General features: G+C 35.7%; 1 protein-coding gene across 1 annotated transcript in view; it reads right to left on the minus strand.

Annotated features, from left to right (window-relative positions):
* Positions 1-16,666, minus strand: part of LOC106060533 (uncharacterized) — a 95,882-nt gene extending 79,216 nt beyond the window's left edge. The window contains exon 1 of the mRNA XM_056035844.1: positions 16,543-16,666. The gene's annotated coding sequence lies outside the window, so the exon portion shown is untranslated. The remainder of the gene's footprint in view (positions 1-16,542) is intronic.
* Between the last annotated feature and the right edge of the window lie 2,732 nt (positions 16,667-19,398).

Genomic DNA, 19,398 nt, shown 5'->3' on the forward strand with positions numbered 1-19,398 from the left:
CTTTCAAATTAATCCTCTTTTGGAAATGTTTTTTTTTATTTGTTATGACATTGTGTGTGCTTCAGAATTCATTTGTTTAAAAGTATGATTCTGATAATATTCCAAATCTCAGCAGAATTTTAAAGGAGTGCCTAATAAAAAATATTAATTTGTCCCGTGTTAAGATAATAAAATGTACGATAGGCCAAAACAGACTTAACAAAGTTAACACAAAGCCAAAACACACTTTACATAAATAACGCCAGGCCAAAGCACACTTTACAAAATTAACGACAGGCCTAAAAAAACACCAAAACATTACATAGTTAACGACAGGCCAAAACACTATTTCAGGACGTTAAAATAAATAACTAGAAAAAAAAACAAGTTTGTGTAAATGTGACTTATCATGAACAAAATTTGGATGATACCCTTTTCTGTGTGCTGATGTGAAACAGAGAAAACATTTATCAGTGAATGTTTAAGCAAAATATTTATTAAAAAAAACTTAAAAAAAAAAAAAAAATCTTTTATAAGTGCAAGAATTGCACATTTACAATCATATCTCTCCATACTGTAAGATTTATTTCGATATCAATATAATTATTTAATTACCACTAATTAACTGGTATATAGAGATGACTAAAAAATAGGAAAGGCTTCTGCAGCAATGGCAAACTCTCCAAGCGCGTGTGGGAGAATATCAAATTGACTACGGCAACCAAAATCCTAGTCTACAATGCCTGCGTTCTGAGCACACTTCTTTATGGCAGTGAGAGCTGGGTAACTTACATGCGTCAAGAACACAGATTAAATAGCTTCCACTTACGCTGCCTGTGACGCATAATGTGCATCTCCTGGAGGGATCATGTCTCTAACCATACGTTCTGAAACGGGCCAGTATGCACAGCATCTATGCTTTTCTTATACGGAGAAGACTACGCTGGCTCGGGCATGTCACTCGCATGCCAGATGGAAGAATCCCTAAAGACATCCTATACGCTGAGCTTGTAGAGGGAGTCAGACCCAAGGGCCACCCAAGACTTACCTACAGAGATGTCTGCAGGCGAGACATGAGAACCACGGGCATCGAAAAAAGTATGTGGGAGGAGATAGCCCAAGACCGGACAGAATGGAGACAGACTGTACGTGCTGGTACAAACTTCGCCGAGTGCAAAATAAACGAAGCTGCATCAGTCAAGAGAAAGAAGAAGAAAGCTGCCCTGTCAACTAGCCCTAGGACAGATGCATATACATGCACGAACTGTGGCAAAGTCTGCCGCTCTAGAATTGGCTTGATCTGTCACATCAGATTCTGCCCCGCCTCAAGACAAAACCAAAGCCAATAACTCAACTGGGCGCATCCATTGTCTTCCGATACATGAAGAGCCATATTAATTGACTAATTATTTTGGGGTAATTTTTTTGATAAATTCGTGTTTTGCTAGGGACAATGAATAATTGTGTACAGTTGTAACTTGATCCAAGAATGGGAAATGGGAGAAATAATACAAAAGGGACCACTGTCATTGACAGCAAAATTTAAGGCATACACGATGACAACAGCAGACAAGAAGCTAACAAGTGCCAAAAAAGTTTGGGTACAGCGTCTCAAAAGAAGAATCCGGATCCAGGCCTTTTCTGCTTTCTAGGGCACAGTAGCTCTCTCATTCCTCAAGATTGAATGACAAAAATATAATAGACTAAGCACAAGAAAAGAGGCTAACGTACGCTCATTAGTTATGACCAAAATTTAATGTATCATGGACCCTCTAACAGCAAGTTAGTGAAAGACAGGTCTAAGCCACTGAGATGACGATATAGTAACTTAATAATTATAGCATATACAAATATTCCCAACAGAGACCATATCTCAAAGTATCTGACAGAATCGAGAGATCTTTTTAGCCTGATGAGGGTTTTCCAGATATTGTTTTTAAAAACCTTAGGTTGAACAGCTAAATAGCAAGATCATCCTCATTTTTCCGGCAAGCACCAAAATCTATGAAAATGAAAGATAACTCTTAAATTGTTTAAGAAACATTAAAGAATAAACTTTCAATTGAGTGAAATTATAAGGACGTCCGATCGGGGGAGGTAAAAAGTCAGTACGACATTTGTGGTGCCCCAACAGACTAAGCAAAAAGTTCATGTCAACAACAGCAGCCAAAAGTGATGACACAAAAGTGCTTCCAATGTTTTCCCAAAGAATTAAAAGCTTCTACTAAATCACTGTGTGGTTGACTTGACGAATTGACACAACAAAATGAAACTGATAGAAACACAAAATGAAAGAAAGAAAAAAAAAATTGAATTGATTTACAGTAGAACTCATTTATTTAAAAGTATATCAACAACTAGACAGAGAGGGCCAGAGGTCGTCCACTCATTCACATGGGGCACACAACGGCAAGTTACTTCACACAAGCGGGAAGGGCAGGGGGGCAACTAATTCCAATGACATAAATTTACTTTTAATCAAGACCCAAAATCTAAATAACTTTTGGCTGTTCAACTGGGGCCTACAAGAATTTACACCGAAATGAATGATGGGACAGTGCTAGTAAAGTGGGTGGGGCAGAAGGGGGGTGGGAGAGACAGTGACAAGAGTTATTATTGAATTGGTTTAAAGTGAAAGATAACCATCATAAACTCGCATCGATCTCTGGTCTTCCCAGCACCCATCTCTTCCAAGTTCAAGCAATTTCAAATACTCGCCGCATTCACTGTCTTCCATTGCTTTTAAAAGTCTTGTCATTTTCAAAAAAATTGGGAGGAAAAGGGGAAAAAAAGTAAGGGAGGGCAGTAAAATTGAAATGAAAGAGGGAATGACCGAGGTGGTGATAAGAGTGAGTAGATGTCGTCAGAGAGAAGGGAGGGGTGAGGGAAAGAGAGTGAATGCATTTAATGAATCATGCAGAAAATTGGTTGCCGGGTTTATCAAGTGATGATGGGGTGACGGGTAAACCTCTTGTATACTCGAGGGAGGAGAGAGAGAGAGAGAGAGAGAGAGAGAACGTGGGTGAAAAAAAATCTAAATCCATTTCTACCACCAATGTCGATGCTGAGGTAAAGCTGTCATTTAATTGCGTGTGACCCCCCCCCCTCTCTTCTACAGATTTGCACCTCGTACGTTTCCAAACGAAATAAGAAAGACTGCAATTTAATAACAGACAGAATGTGTTGGCCTTGCTTATGCCACTCTTTAAAGAGGTCTGGGGCTCTGCAAGCACAGTAGTCATGGCTGATGAGAGAAACAGTTTTCATGGTATGCAAAAATCAATTACAAGATTTTCCAAAAAAATATTTTTAACCAAAGGACATCTCCACGACCATAAGAAAACATCTCTAAGACTCGCATTGTTTTAACCCATGAGTACCAGGTTATTTTACCAAGCTTGAGGTGAGAGGTTAGGAGTTAGGTGTTACCGGATACATGGAGTTACACTGAGACCATCAGTGAGCATCAAACAGGTTTAGTCTGTCAATTGCGCTCTGGACAATTTTTGGGGGGCACCCACGGCAAACTTGAAACATAAAGATAATTTTACATGCGGCGAGGGCTGCCAAACCTCGATGACGGTGTTGGGCCAAATATGTCCAATGTCCCAATACATGGCAAGCCCTTCAATGCGAAGAATTCTCCGCACTGTCGTTAACTTTCCTTCTTCTAAAAGACTTCTAACGTTTGAAAAGTCAGAGACTATGCTGTTGATACCCATATCACGGTAACGTTTCTAAACCTGGGGTACGCGAGTCTGTATGTGTTCGGGGGAGAAAGAAAAAAAATGGGGGGTAGTAGAGGACGATTGGAGAAAGTGGAGCTGATCTTTTTTTTTTTTGTAGTTGACTACACTTTTAAAAATTCTATGGGGGTTAGAGGAGATTTGTGTTCAATGCTTAGATGTGATGTAAAGGGCAACTTGTGATCAACTACTGAAAACTTTTAACATCAAGTGTAGCTCCAAGTTTTTTAAAAAATAATACCAATGCTGAGGAGTTCCTTGAGTTTACATAAACACAAAAGAATCATAAAACAGATTGGATTTAATGAATGAACTTTGTTTCTAACCACTTCCAACACTTTTGTTTTTTAATAAACCAATACATTGAGAAAGTGAAGAAAAAAATAGGAGGCACGAAGAAAGAAAAAAGAGAAGCGGAGGAAAATCCAATAACTTTTCTAATTTCCCAAAATGTGGATGCACCTTATTTCGTGCGGCAGTAGCCAGCTCCCCTGGCGATACTTCGCTCAGTATCTTTACATCAGCAATTTGCCGGATTCATCAAACGCAAAATTGGGCTCTACGAACATAATTTGGGGGTTCTGAAGGTCCAATCAAGAATATTTGTCTTGCGCGGAGGACACTTGTGATGGGGCCTGTTCTTCTGGACGTCCCTATAGATTCCAGCCTGTCTGGTGATTAATTGGTACGCACCACCACAATCTTGACCAATCGAGCAACAGTCGGACACTAAGAAAGAAAAGGGAGGAGAAAAGAAAGATTCTCAAGACAACCGATGACAATTTCTTTTCTTTTTCCTCCCTTATTATCTTCTCCTCCAGCCATGGCGCCCCCCCCCTTCCGGTTTGTTTCCACATCATGGCAGTGATTTCTTGAAGTGAAAACACATTGGTCGCTAATAAGGAACACTTCTTATCTTAATTGAAAACATTAAGTACACTTTTGTGTAGGTTGAAGCAAGGGTGAGGGAAACAACAACAGGGAATTCCCGAGAACAACAACAAACAACTTTCAGTGACGTAGAAGATAGTAAAAACATTAACAAATTATCTTATAACTGCAAGGGGAGAGAAAAAGAAGAGAAGAAACAACATCTGTTGAGAAATCAAGAAAATCACTATACAAGATAATTAGCAATGCTGAAAATTACCTTTTTTTATTTGATATAACTGAAGACATTTTTTTAAAGGACACAGTGAATGGCTAATCTATTTGTATATTATTACACATCAAATGAAAGGTGTAATGCGTCAAAAATGTTCAGTTTTTATTTCATGTTATATCGACACCCAGTGTTTTGAGTTCGGTGACACGAACGCCGTCTAGAAGTCAGTATCACACAGTTTGTGTTTCAGTATGTGAGATCTGTGGTCACTAGAGTCATTACACACACTGAACTTGTGCATAATTGACTCAACATCTCTAGTGACTAGATCTTGTAGGAATTCACAGCAACAGAAGCAACAAAGTTAACGATAGAGTACTTTAAGTATTTCTTTTCCCTCGCTTACTCTTCTGAATACATCAATAGTATGTAATTTATTAAAACACGCACATTGTTTAAATTCATTAGCTGTACTAGGCTGTGTGATATGTCAAGATTCACTTCTGATTAGTTCAATGTAGATGTACACGAGTATCACTACGATTAGGTCAAAATAAAGGTTCACTACTGATTATATCAGTTTAAAGATTCACTACTGATTAGTTCAATGTAAAGATTCACAACTGATTAGTTCAATGTATCAACTTTACAGTTCAGTTAGATGTGTACTCGTGGCGCCATGTAGGATCCTAATGAACACACGAAGACACGAGAAAGTCAATCAAACGAAGCGACTTTGAAGAAATTCATGTTTTTCAGGTTCTTGAAAAACGACTAGCAACTTTTACTTCAAAAATTAGTTTTTTTTTTGTTTTTTTATTATCAGAGGTTTTCCAGTGACGCGTAGATTTGTTTGAACAAGTACTCAAAATATTAACTGTTAAATTAGATGAGTTATCGGTCAAAATAAATTAAAAAGCCACGGTGAATCTCACATTATCTAATCCATGAACTTGTGAGTTTAAAATAAAATCTATTTATCTCTATAGTTAAGTTACACCTAGAGGCGCTGCCTGCATCAGCTCTTATCAATGCAATCAACTTGTAGATCTACCTCGTCAAACTAGATCAAAACTCAGCAAGTCGCAGAGGAAAACAACAGTTGGCTAACATACAAACAACCCAATGACATTGACAAGCTTGTTTCATATGAAAAACTTTATCTTGACATGTGTATTTTTCAATGTGAAATAAGTGTGATGTACATCTATTACAAACATGTAACATTTTTTTTTTATATTTTGTTTTTCTACATTGTAAATTAAATTTTGAGATTATGAATAAAAAAAATTTGTGTTACATAATTGAATTTGTATCATTTGAATCTATTTGTAATGCTCTAAAAAAGTATGTTGATTTCCTTTCGCTTTCAATGCTCTATGTCTATAATGAAATGCCAGTTTCACTATTATTGTCCACCTCTGCATAACTACTATAACAAGAACAATATAAAAGCAAATACAAACAGGTGTATTTTTGAAAATGTTTTTGTTTCTATGTGTGATGAGAGTTTTATATTAGTTCACACAAAATTTTTTTTTTTTTAGATCTACCATTTAAAGACAAACCAAATTATGTATGTAAATACTAAGTTATTGTATTCAAAAAAGCTAAGTACTGTACCAACGTTGTAAACAAAAAAAAATCCATTTTATGTTATTACTATAAATTATATATATCAAAACAAAAGCAGAGGCCTAGGCACAAAAATCAGAAGGATGCGCTTCTAGGTCATGGTCTTCTTTTAGCTTGCGAATCTTGGATGTTAACTGCCCAACTGAGAGGAAGATCCCAACAATGGAATTCAGATGTTACAGAAGTATCCTAGGTATCACCTACGACCTACAAGACAGCATCGCAAATAAGGAGATTCGAAATAGGATCACACTGACAACTGAGAATCACAATAACCTGCTGAACACTATGTAAAAAAAACAAAAAAAAACGCTAACTTTAAGGCCATATCACAAGATCCTCGGGACTCGCAAAGACCTTAATGCGGGGAACAGTACCAGGGAAAACAAGGTTACAAAGACAGTTTGTGTGGAAACAAAAATTCAAAATCGACTCCCGAAGTGGTCCACCAAGGCAGATAAAAAGGCAGGTTTCAATATTTTCAAAAAGAATATCAGGATGAAATTTTATCAAAGGCAAATGACAGAGAAGAATGGAGAAAGAAGGTTTACAGATCTTGTGTGGTGTCCCAACGTGTCCAGCAGACCAAGGGATAGGTGAAAGTGAATGTGAAGCTAGATGCGACCCTGGCCTAACTGATGTCATAAAATGATTATATAAATTATCTAATTGTTTTGTAAAGGGTCAATCTTTTATTCAAAGACTTAAGAAAAACAAAACATTTACGTAAAAAAAAATCCTTATTTTCCTTTAGCTGAGTGTTCCAGGGGTACACTCCTGCACTGCAGTTCACGCGATAATATGAAAAACTACTTATTAATTGTTGTTTTAAATTATATTTCACTTATATGCATACTAAATAGATTTTTTCTATACGCCACTGCATAGTACTTAGTATGAAAAAACCTATTTAACTTAGCAATACAATTGTAAAAATAAAATAATAATAATAATTAAAAAATCTAAAACCGTTTGCATAAATGTGTTAAAAATATGGTAAAAAGTCATCTCTTTTACTAAATAGCCTCCCCCCCCCCCGTGTTTGTTACTATTAATGGTGAATAGTTGTAAAAATGGTGTATTATTATGAAAAACTGTTTGCATGGTTGATTTTAAAAATTAAAAGTAGCCGTTGCATCAGAACTTTGAAAGGTCTAAAATATGATTTGTCGGATTTTCAATATCTTTTCTAGTTTACGAGATCCAAATGGGACGGACGGACGGACAGACAGCTAAACAAAACTAACAGCGTCTATTCCCCTTTCGGGGGGCCGCTAAAAAGAGGCAGACAGAAAAAGCGATAGGACGCCAAATGGACGGACCTGTCAATGAAAGAGATTCAATTTAAGGCAAAACACAGTGAGGCATGGAGAACGACGGTCGACAGATCATGTGTGGTGCCCCTATGGTTCAACAGACTAAGGGATAGGTGATGGCGATAAATCATACATGAAGGAACTTTCTTTGGGACGCAATGAACCACATAAAGCTAGGGTTGGGGACCAAATTTGAAAATTCCCATCGGGGCCCCACATGAGTGTCCGAAATATGTTATTAATGTAAATATTAAATATTTTGCCATTATCTCAAGTCATCATGTAGAATGTCAAAATGCAGGGGCCTCTAAAGAGGTTCACCCCCCCCTCCCGGGCCCCAAAATCTCTAGCTACGCCACAGCATTAGGCAATCAAAAGCATTGAACATATTTTCTAACAGAACAGGCAGCTTAAGAAAGACACACGACACTGACGACAAGTAACATGACAACTAGATCTAGTCTCACTTCATTGTCTATTAAGCTCGATAACAATATTCTTACATATGAAACGTACACAAGTATGAACGTTCACTCGCACAGAAAACATCCAATCCAACAGGCACACTCACAGCACACATAGACACACGTGCCAAAAAATTCAGAAGGGTGCTTTTTTTTTAAAAAATCTAAGCTTTTCTGTTGACATGTATTCTTCCACAGCCCGAGGCAAAAGTTTCCCTTGAACAGACAGAAAGAGGGGAAATAAATCCAAACAACTTCTTTCAAAGAAAAACAACAAATCATTGGACATTGTCATTTTAAATTCTAATTAATAATATCCCAATACATTTCGATTTCTCTTTTCAATGTATCTCATGACTTGTTCTATCCTATATAACAAAACTGAACTTGACAAAGTGGAATACTTTTTTTCTTCTCTAATCTAAGGAGGATAATTTAACATTTGATTTGGAATAGGCAATTAAATAAAATAGTCAGACACACTTCATTTGAAACATAACAACCTGCTGTCAATGTATATTCATGTAAATAATATACGAATCCTAGTGAAGACTGGCATTTTTAATGCTGGGATCTTTGGGCGCCTCCCACCTCTAATGGCTACCTGACATTAGATGGGGAAAAGCAAAGGCGATTGGTTGTTGTGCTGGCCACATGACGCCCTCGTTAACCGTAGGCCACAGAAACAGATGACCTTTACATCATCTGCCCTATAGACCACAAGGTCTGAAGGGGGAACTTTAATGTTTACGGTAGTTCCTATACATACATACATATATATATATATATATATATATATATATATATATATATATATATATATATATATATATATATATATATATATATATATATATATATATATATATATATATATATATATATATATACAGTGGCGTCACTAGGGTGGGTGGCACACATTGCTGTTAGCTCAGGGTGTCACCCCCCCCCCTTTTAAAAATCCTTTTTTTTTCGATTGTATGTTGCGCTGTAATACATATAGTTTATAATTCCATACGTTATTTGATTGTTCTACTATAAAATGAGTGTCTATTAAATTTAAAAATTCAGTTGCTTATTACAATTTATCTACAGTTCACTGGGTTTTCGTAGTGATGTAAAAGACTGCACTCATCCTTAATCTATGGAATCGAAGACATTGACATTAATCTATACTTTAATTTGCAACAATGCAACCACTTCCTTGTCAATTGTGTTTGTAGCCGGATGCACTTGTTTTCCAATTTTCTAATTCAGATGAATTCCTCCTACGTATTTTGATATTCCAATATCCGACTTAATTTCAAACACACATTAAGTGAAGTTAAAAATTTCTATTTCATATCAATACAATTATTTGAAAATAGTTGACACTATTAAGTGACAAAATTGTCCCCATTAGGAAGCATCAGAATCATTCTTGGCACTAGCCATGAAAAGTCTCTACAATATTCAAGTATATCATTCGACTGACACATTGTAACAATGCCTTCCTCTTGGCTACAGCTTCTTTTACAGAAAATGAAATAACATTATTATCTTCAGAAATCTCAATGGCCACTTATTTACTTTCCAATTCTACAAAATTTGCATTAATTACAAGTGAGATTTCAGTAATATTTATGCCTGAAGAATGTCTTCATTTGTTAAACAGTGACTATTGGTTGGCATCCTGATATTACGGTACTAGCTACAAATTCCATAGATTCAATTAAAACATTTTTTTGAATCAAAGAAGTGTTCATATACATACATGCATCTGGTAAACATCTGAAAGTAAGATTTCGTGTTTTCCTTGATATAGTATGATATAGCATTTTAAACCTTTTGATAGAATTTCTTTAAACAATTAAAATAATATGTTTAGCCAAAATGAAAAAAAAGTATATAAAATCTATTTATTAATTTTTGTGAATAACATGTTCCAATATTTAGCCACTGTCGTTTATTTTTTTAAATTGACACCAAGTGCGGACCGCACCCCCTTCTAGTGACGCCATGGAATGGGTTGCCTGAGCTAGCCAGGAAAACCAGTGACTTGGCAGAATTTAAGTCATTGGTTAATATGCATGACTAAATGCATGACACATAGGACGTAATCATCTTCTTTTTTGAAGTAACGTCTGTATTATATAAGATAAGAAGATATATATATCAGTCAGGCAAACAGACAGATAGAGATATATAGACATACATAGCAGAAACCAAAAAAACAACAAAATCCTTGTTAAACCCAAAAAAAAAAAAAAAAAATGTACAGCATAGAACTAAAACTAAAATATAGCTCAAATAAATATCTGGACTGGACAATGAAGACTGTATCCTACAAAATATCATATGTGGATACATACTGAACATATCATATCAATTAGTCTTTTAGTTTATTTAATTATTTGAAGAGAGAATAGGTATTGAGAAAACTGTGAGATGTAAGAAAGGTAGTAAAAATTTGAGAAAAACATTATAACAAAAAGTATATAAAATAATTATTTTAAAAAAATGCTTATATTACGTGTAATTGTATCAACTAGTTTGGATCAGCCATGTAATTAAATTTGTAATAGATCTAGACTAATAATAATAAATCTGTGCGATTAGAAATATTTTTACCAATTTTTTTTGTTTAGCGCAATTTCATGCTTTTAGCTTTCTCAATGCTATCACTTGTCTTGACCAGTTTGTAAAAGGAGGGGGTGGGGGGGGGGGGGGAGAGAGAGAGAAAAAGAAGGAGGTATCTGAGTGAATATTTCAGTGATAGCTTTTTTAAATGCATTTATAAATTAAAATGTTGAACGACTTGAATTCGACTTAAAGGCTGAAGCCTCCTAAATTAAGTACATTAACCACTGTGCCAGGGAAGTGCTTAAGAAAATAGAAGATTTGATAGCTACCCACTATTTGTTTCAAACTTTTAAGCAATGATCTAATTCTCAACACAAAGTAAAAAGGGGACTAAATTAACTTATACCGCCACCTCTCTCAAGTACAATTTCTTTCCCTTGTTTGATACCAAAGAAAATAATTAATTACCAATAGTTAATTAACTATCAAAGGGAAAAGAAATATTAGCTGTTGGTCACACCAGGAAAACTCCCTAGAGTCTAGTTCGACTGGTATAATTTTTCAAAGTAATAAAAGACATAAAGTTAAATTTGGCTAGAGAATGAGAAAATATTTCTTTAGAATGGACCACACATCTTGGGGTATTTGCACATGTAGCGATTATATTTTTCAAGAGTTTAATAAATTAATGATCAGGAGCATTTTACACATCTTCTTCTAGGTCTGGATTACTCTAGATCTAAAAGCCAATCATTGGAATTATATTATATTTATACATGTGCTTAACCAAGATTTATTCAGGTTTGGAGGAATTAAAATGTTCCATTTTTGTTAAATCTAACATTCATTAGTTATTAAGAAACAAATAATTGCTGTATAAATTGTATACATACAAGATGTATTGTCTTGCTGCCTATTCTCAATTTTTGTACAAAAACACTGGTCATAATATATTTAGAGCCTGATCAGTAGTAAAACATAAACCACTTAGACAAACATAATGTCCTCACCCCATATCAACATGGCTTTAGGAAATATAGATCATGTGAAACACAACTAATTAAAATATTTCGGCATTAGTGGTCCATTGCATCAGTGAATTAGAATCAGTAAATCAACACCGATAACAGTAAACTCACGTGTACCTCAAGGAACTGTCTTAGGTCCACTACTATTTTTAAATGACATTTAAATGATTTACCAAATTGCATTACTTCAGGAACAAAAGTCAGATTATTTGCAGACGATTGCATAATATATAGAACAATAAAAACAACACAAGACTCAGATATTTTACAAAGAGAATTAGATGAATTACAGAAATGGGAATCAAATTGGAGCATGTCTTTCCACCCAGAAAAATGTCAGTTGTTAAGAGTAACAAAAAAACTAAAACAAATTAATTCCACTTATCTTATTCATGGCAAACCAGTAACACAGACTAAAAACGCAAAATACCTAGGTGTTATAATAAATGTAAAAACTGTCATGGAATCCACATATTGATGAAACTATAAAAAAATCAAACAAAGCATTAGGGTTTATTAAAAGAAATTTCTATTAATCAAATGAGAACATAAAACTAAATTGTTATTTAACCTTGGTTAGGCCAATAATAGAATATGCATCCTCCGTTTGGGACCCCTCAACTCCAGAAGACATTAAGAAACTGGAACATACACAAAATAGAGCAGTGAGATTCATAACAAATGAATATTCACATTTGACTAGAGTAACACCCTTAGTAAAATCACTAAATTTAGAAAGCCTTCAGGATAGAAGACTCAAAAGTAAAGTAGCAATTATACATAAAACACTGAACCATAATCTTCAAATACAAAAACAAAATTTAATAAAATACTCTGAAAGACACAAAGATAATGGCACATTCCTCGTCCCATATGCTAGGAAAATTTTTTACAAATATTCCTTCTTCCCTAGTGCTATTAGAGCATGGAATGGGTTGCCTGAGCTAACCAGGAAAACCAGTGACTTGGCAGAATTTAAGTTATTGGTTAATATGCATGACTAAATGCATGACGCGTAGGATGTAATCATCTTCTTTTTTAAAGTAACGTCTGTATTATATAAGATAAAACAGTTCGGAGGCTAGAGCCTCGAAGAACAAGAAGGCTTGTCAGCCATGTTGCAAATAAAGAAAAAGTCACTAGTCACTTATGCTAAAAAAATAATTAGAATAATAAAAACAGCCTAGATCCACAATGTTTCAGAAGCAAAACAAAATTCAAAATGGCCACTCTAGCATTCCAATAAACCAGCGGTGGGCAACCTCTTTAGATCGAGGGCCGCATTTCTTTAAATTTTGGAATGGCGGGCCGCATATGTATATACAACTTAGAAAGATACTCTAGCTAACTTTTAATTCATAGTTACACTGTATTATATTCACATTTCTTTTTTTCCACACTCCACGTTAAGGAATTACAAGAAGAGTTAGCAATTTTTTTAATCAATTAATACATTTTTTAAATTGCTGTTGTCTTTTTATATTACAATAACCCCACTAATATACAGTTGTACTTAATGTGCAGTATTTTACTTTTTACACTCGTGCATAATGTTTGGATCTGTGGAACTAGCTTACTAGTTGTTACCCTTGTGACTGCTGTCAAATTACAGTCAGTCGAAATCGACCAGTAATTATACTTGTTTAGTTTCCCCCCACCAAAAATATAATGCTTGTTCACTGGATGAGACAATATATGTTCCGGAAGTTGAATGTCGGGACGAGGGAAACTTGCCCTTTTGGAGCATTACCAGAGAATGCTGACCATGTCCTTCAATGGTGCATACTAAATCAGAGACCCGAATAGAACTCTGGCCCCAAAGCCCTCCTATAGAACCAAAACTATTCGGAGAACTGCCTGTATCTAGAAAACATTGCGCAGTTCATCTTAGATACTGTTCTGAACCCTCCAACATGTAAAATGAAAACAAACAAGAAGAACTGTTGTATGTGTACTCAAGTAGTGTGAACAGCAGCACATTTTGTAAAGTGTTGACATACAGCTTCTGGCACCCATAGAACTCCTGTGGAAGTACTGACTGGAAACTCTCTTTGCTCGGAGTTATGTCCTCTGGAGCTAAATCTGCTTCTGCGCTAAATGGTGAGCTAATGGTATTGAAAACTGGTTCTTGACGTCTTAAAATTTGCTTTTATAAATTGCAAATTTAAGGAATCTAAATAAGTGTTCTACTTTTAATCATTTCACTAGAAATAATTTCACCTTTCAGAAAAAGAAAATGACAAAACCTGTTTTCTTTAGCTTGCTTGTAGAAATGGGAAGGCCTTATTTGAAAAGATTTAACATCCATTTACATTTCATATGCAAAAAAAACTCATTGCAATGGTAATTATGAAACCTGAAATCTGTCTTCCACTCTTCATTTGAAATATTTGTAACAAAGTCACAGTCAATGTCCTTCAAGTAACAGAACAATTTCTTCCTTCAGATTTTATAGTGTTCTCGTTTACCTTGCCCAAGTTAAGATAGAGGAAATATTGGATTATTTTGTTCATAACCGGGACTACCAGTGGTTAATACACCCTAGCTCTAATAAGTTTGATTACTATTATGATGAAACTATCATGTAGCAGAAATTTTATGAAGCTTTGTGCAAACTTTCCTGTTTAAAGTTTATGGTTGAGGTATTTAAAAACCCCACCATTTTACTCAGTCAAAGATCGAGCTCCACCAGTTGTCACCCTTGCCATCTTCTTCCAAGCATACCCAAAATTTAATATAGTTCTTCATAGCATTGAATAAATACTGATCAGAGATTGTGTCTTGAATTGAGTGTATTGATGTATAGCCAATAAGCATAGTCTTCGTTTGCTTGAAACTTTTTATAATGACAGTTTCAATAATTTATATTTATATTATTTTTAATATATTTGCATTTTTATAAGTATATTATATACTGTGGGCACACCTGACTTCTGTAGGTGTCGGCGGGCAGCATAAAACACTCCGGCAGGCCGCATGTGGCCCGCGTACCGTAATTTGCCCACCCCTGCAATAAACCATTAAAAAGTGATTAAAAATGTGGATTAGAAAAGAAAAAGGACTAAACAGGAAAAATGTGATCAGATGCTGGTAGTGTGATTTCGGAATCACAGAACAAGAGACTGAATGCTGACAGCGACATTACGCTCTTGAATGATAATTTCACAATTCAGATTTATCCTCGAATGACTTGAGTTGAGTCAACTGACACTTTCTTAATATTATTAGGTCTATAATCAGTGTCAACCCTCCCTTCTATATGGATCTGAGACATAGGTACTATACACAGAAAGTACCAAAGACTTCTTGAAAGCTTTCACCAAAGATGCTTGTGCTAAATCATGGATATACATTAGCAAGATCACAATACAAACAGTGATGCCCTTGTGAACGCCAGTTTAGAGGGACTTCTTACGGTCCGACAGTTACGCTGGGCAGGGCAGGGCATGTCTATATATACCTGCTTGTGGGACAAACAAAAGCAGTCAATTTAGGTGAGCTGAAAGTTGGTCGACATAATACAGGTGCACTATGGCAATGCTTTAAAGCCATCACCAGCCATCTTGCTTTAACTGACATAGAAGAGAGCACCTGGTTGCAGGCAGTTTCAAAACGAGAAAGGTGGAGGTCACTTACAAAGGCAGCCAAATACACAAAATTCAAACGTCAGTGGGAAATAGAAATTGATTTTAAAAAGTTCTCGACAAAGTACAGTTCCTCGTGTATTTCTTGATAATTACAAAAAAATTAAAATATGCCAATAATAACGCTTCATTACAACTTACAATATAAACGAGGTAAAGTTAACTTTACTAGATTTATAGAGAAATATATATGTTGTTTCCAGCTTTCAATGTCATAACTCATAAACATCATTCCCCACTGACTATGCCTATGTTTGTATAGCTGCTTACAGGTATTCGTATTATATAAATGATATCAAACGCAGGTTTGTGTAAAGAATTCTTAAATTGTCTTCAATGGCTAGCAAATTCAATGTTTGCCTATATTGTGCAGTGTTCCAGATTTCTATTGGTAGAGATAGTGTAAGACAGTCACAGATAGTCATATCTTATGTTAAAGCAAAGATTCTGTCCCCTGTAGGTCTTAGATTCTAAACTTTAGATATATCTAGATCTAATTGTGATATTAAAGAAATAAAAAACATAAATATAATATATATAGATCTAAATAAAAATATTTAAAAATTCAAACAATGTTGAAATTCATTTTAAAATTAATACTAGATCTAATAGTAATAGGAAATAAAATTTAGAGACTCGATCTTCTTAGTTGAGATTCACTTGACTAGATCGTAGACCCCCGATAAAATCTCGTCTACAGACCCCCAATTTATTTTTACTCTTGTATACCCCTTGACTTGGAAGTCAGACCATAGACCCCTGGCCGCCCTGGGGGTCTATATAGAATTTTTATAGACCACTTCAATTTGGCTTTGGGAATCACTGACTCTGACTTCTAGATCTAGATTGACTAGATCTACTTCTTAGTCTAAGTTCTACTAGACACTATCACTAAGTCTAAGTCTGACTAAGAGAAAACACTTACTGTGACTTAGTCTTAGAGTAAGAGTAGACAGTCTCTGAGTCTTGTCTTAGTCATCTCACTCCAGTCTAGATCTACTTTCTAGATAATGATAACTACTGACTGACTCTAGAGACAATCTAGAATCTTTCAATAACTTACTTTAAACAGTTTAATCAATTTTTAACAGTCTTTGAATAAAACAGCATACGTTGGCAGAAAAAAAATGTAGATTATAATTTTATGAAAAATGATTTCTACAGCAAGCGGCCATATTTATCAAAAAGCTAATTTATGTTTTCGCCTTTTACTTATTTGCAATTTCGCTTAAATAATAAATTAATAATTATAATCTAGTCTATATTTTAATGTTCCAATAATTACAGCTTTCTATAATACTATTTGTTTCAAATTGCTTTCTATGCTTCATTGTTAAGCAAGGATAAAAACTATTTAAGACGATAATATTCTGTGGCATTTTATGTCTCGAGAGACGATCTTTTCCCTTTGCAGATTCTTGTGTGACTAAAGAGGCCAATCCTTGATGTACAGAGATGGAGTGACATCTTCATTGCTGGGGGAAAGCCTGGGCGGTAAATTTGCGAGTGCTGGGCTGCCCACACGTCAGCACACGCCTCTCTTAGATACTGATCGGATCCAAAGGGATGGCAAGCCATCACAATTTGGGGACAGGTGGCTGCAGAAGTTTGCAGAGAGCAGTAGTCTTACTACTGTCCCCCCGCCTACGGGGCTCCAGGGCCGGATTTTCTGTTAGGGTTTACTCCCATAATCTTAGACCTTACAGGGACATACACACAAGGCAGTGCGGCTATTGATCTATAGCTAGGGTTTTGGTTTGTGGGCAAAAGGGCGTGTCCGCACGCCGACGGGCCATGCCTGCCTCACATCTTGGGGTCAAACCTCCTCCGAGACCCTTGCAGTTTAGCCTGAGGCTTCGCAGCCTCAGTTTCCATCTGCCAGCTCGAGGAGGTACTGCACAGGACTTGCTGTGGAGAGGCTATGTAATGGCAAGAGAGATTTACAAAATTGCTCCCCTTTCACATTGCTAGCCATAGACCATCAGTCCAATGGCTGAGTGAAGCGTCTATTGTGGTAGTCTAATATTAAATATTGCTAATCATGCTGGCTCAGCAATACGAATGGTTGGTGTTTGATAGTGTGGCTCCCAACTAATGAATGAATCAATGGACTGATATGATATAGATCTAGATATATGCCTTGACACGATTATATATTCTAAAGCTAATAATCTTCTTGAGTAATGAAACTTTGATCTCTCAATCCCAATTTTTCAATAGACTATTATATGCAATAAGCAGGGTGTCATGACCGGCCCGGGCATTTCTATACAATCCGGCCCACAAATTGTATGCCACATGATGGACGTCCAATCATACCTGACTTCAAAATCATTGTGTAAAGTTTAATGATGTATCAAAAGTAGTTAGTATAAGAATAATTTATTAAATGATTTTTAAAATATCAAACTAGTACTGTTACTAAATGAAAAAAAGTATAATACATGGAATCTCTTATTGTGAACAATTCTTGCTACCAAATTCAGTAGGATTTCCATTCAAGACATCTGAAGATCCCCCATTAACGAACATATTATTTATGATTCAAATTCACTCCTCGCCATGTCCTCAGCCTATGGACTTCAATCTACAACTCTTCATCCTCCAGTAGTTAACTTCCCATTTCACAAGGTCATGGGGACGCGGTGGCTGAGTGGTTAAGCACTTCCGAACCTGGGGTCCTGGGTTCGAATCTCGCTGAAGACCTGTCTTCTATGGTCTGAATTCCTTGTGACCACCTGTCTTCTATGGTTTCAATTCCTTGAGACCACCTGTCTTCTATGGTCTGAATTCCTTGAGACCACCTTTCTTCTATGGACTGAATTCCTTGATACTGGCAGTCTTCTATGGCCTAAGTTCCTTGAGACAACCTGTTTTCTAAGGTCTGAGTTCATTGAGACCACCTGTCTTCTATGGCCTGAGTTCCTTGAGACCACCTGTCTTCTAAGGTCTGAGTTCCTTAAGACCACCTGTCTTCTATGGACTGAATTCCTTGAGACCATCTGTCTTCTATGGACTGAATTCCTTGAGACCATCTGTCTTCTTTGGTTTGAGTTCCTTGATACAACCTGTCTTCTATGGTTTGAGTTCCTTGAGACCACCTGTCTTCTATGGACTGAATTCCTTGAGACCATCTGTCTTCTTTGGTTTGAGTTCCTTGATACCACCTGTCTTCTATGGACTGAATTCCTTGAGACCACCTGTCTTCTATGGTTTGAGTTCCTTGAGACCACCTGTCTTTTCAAACAGAATAGTCAAATATGTCGACAGAGTTTATATAATTGTATAAGAATTTATCTGAGTTATTTTTAGAATTCATACGAAATTTTTCATTATAAGAGTAACAATTGGGATGCGTTCTGAACCCAAATATTATTTTCATGGTCACCTTTTTCCAACCTTTACTCAAAATGATATTTTTCTATTGTATAAAAACTTTTTTGACTATAACTCACATTATATAGGCCTAATTGAATCCTAAAAATGCCAAAAAATTAGAGTAGAATCTAATTGGCCCACTTAATTTCTCCTCCCAAATATTTTGTTTAGAGCTTTGAATTATAGTTATATAACAAAACAAAGTTACAAACATACCTTTTTGAACAAAATGTACCACTTACAAATGAGATTTTTTTAAAATATTATTTTTCGAATATTTTTCATTTTTCGACTGCGATGCTCAAAGCCTTAATCTAAATATTGGCGTATCTTATATTTTCAAGGAACAAATCGGTTGTATTTGCAATGTAGTAAGGGCAAGTAAAATATTATTCAAAAGGTCCTTTTTAATAGGATGAATAATGAGCTGTAGGTGTCAGGAGAATGCGTTTCTGCAGTGAAGAATGCAAGAAAACGCTTTTGGCGTCGGGGCTTCACCCGGACCTACTTGGGAAGCTTACCAGAACCTTTTTGAAAAAAG

The sequence above is a fragment of the Biomphalaria glabrata genome, chromosome 7, assembly GCF_947242115.1.
Source record: "Biomphalaria glabrata chromosome 7, xgBioGlab47.1, whole genome shotgun sequence".
Taxonomy (NCBI): Eukaryota; Metazoa; Mollusca; class Gastropoda; family Planorbidae; genus Biomphalaria; species Biomphalaria glabrata.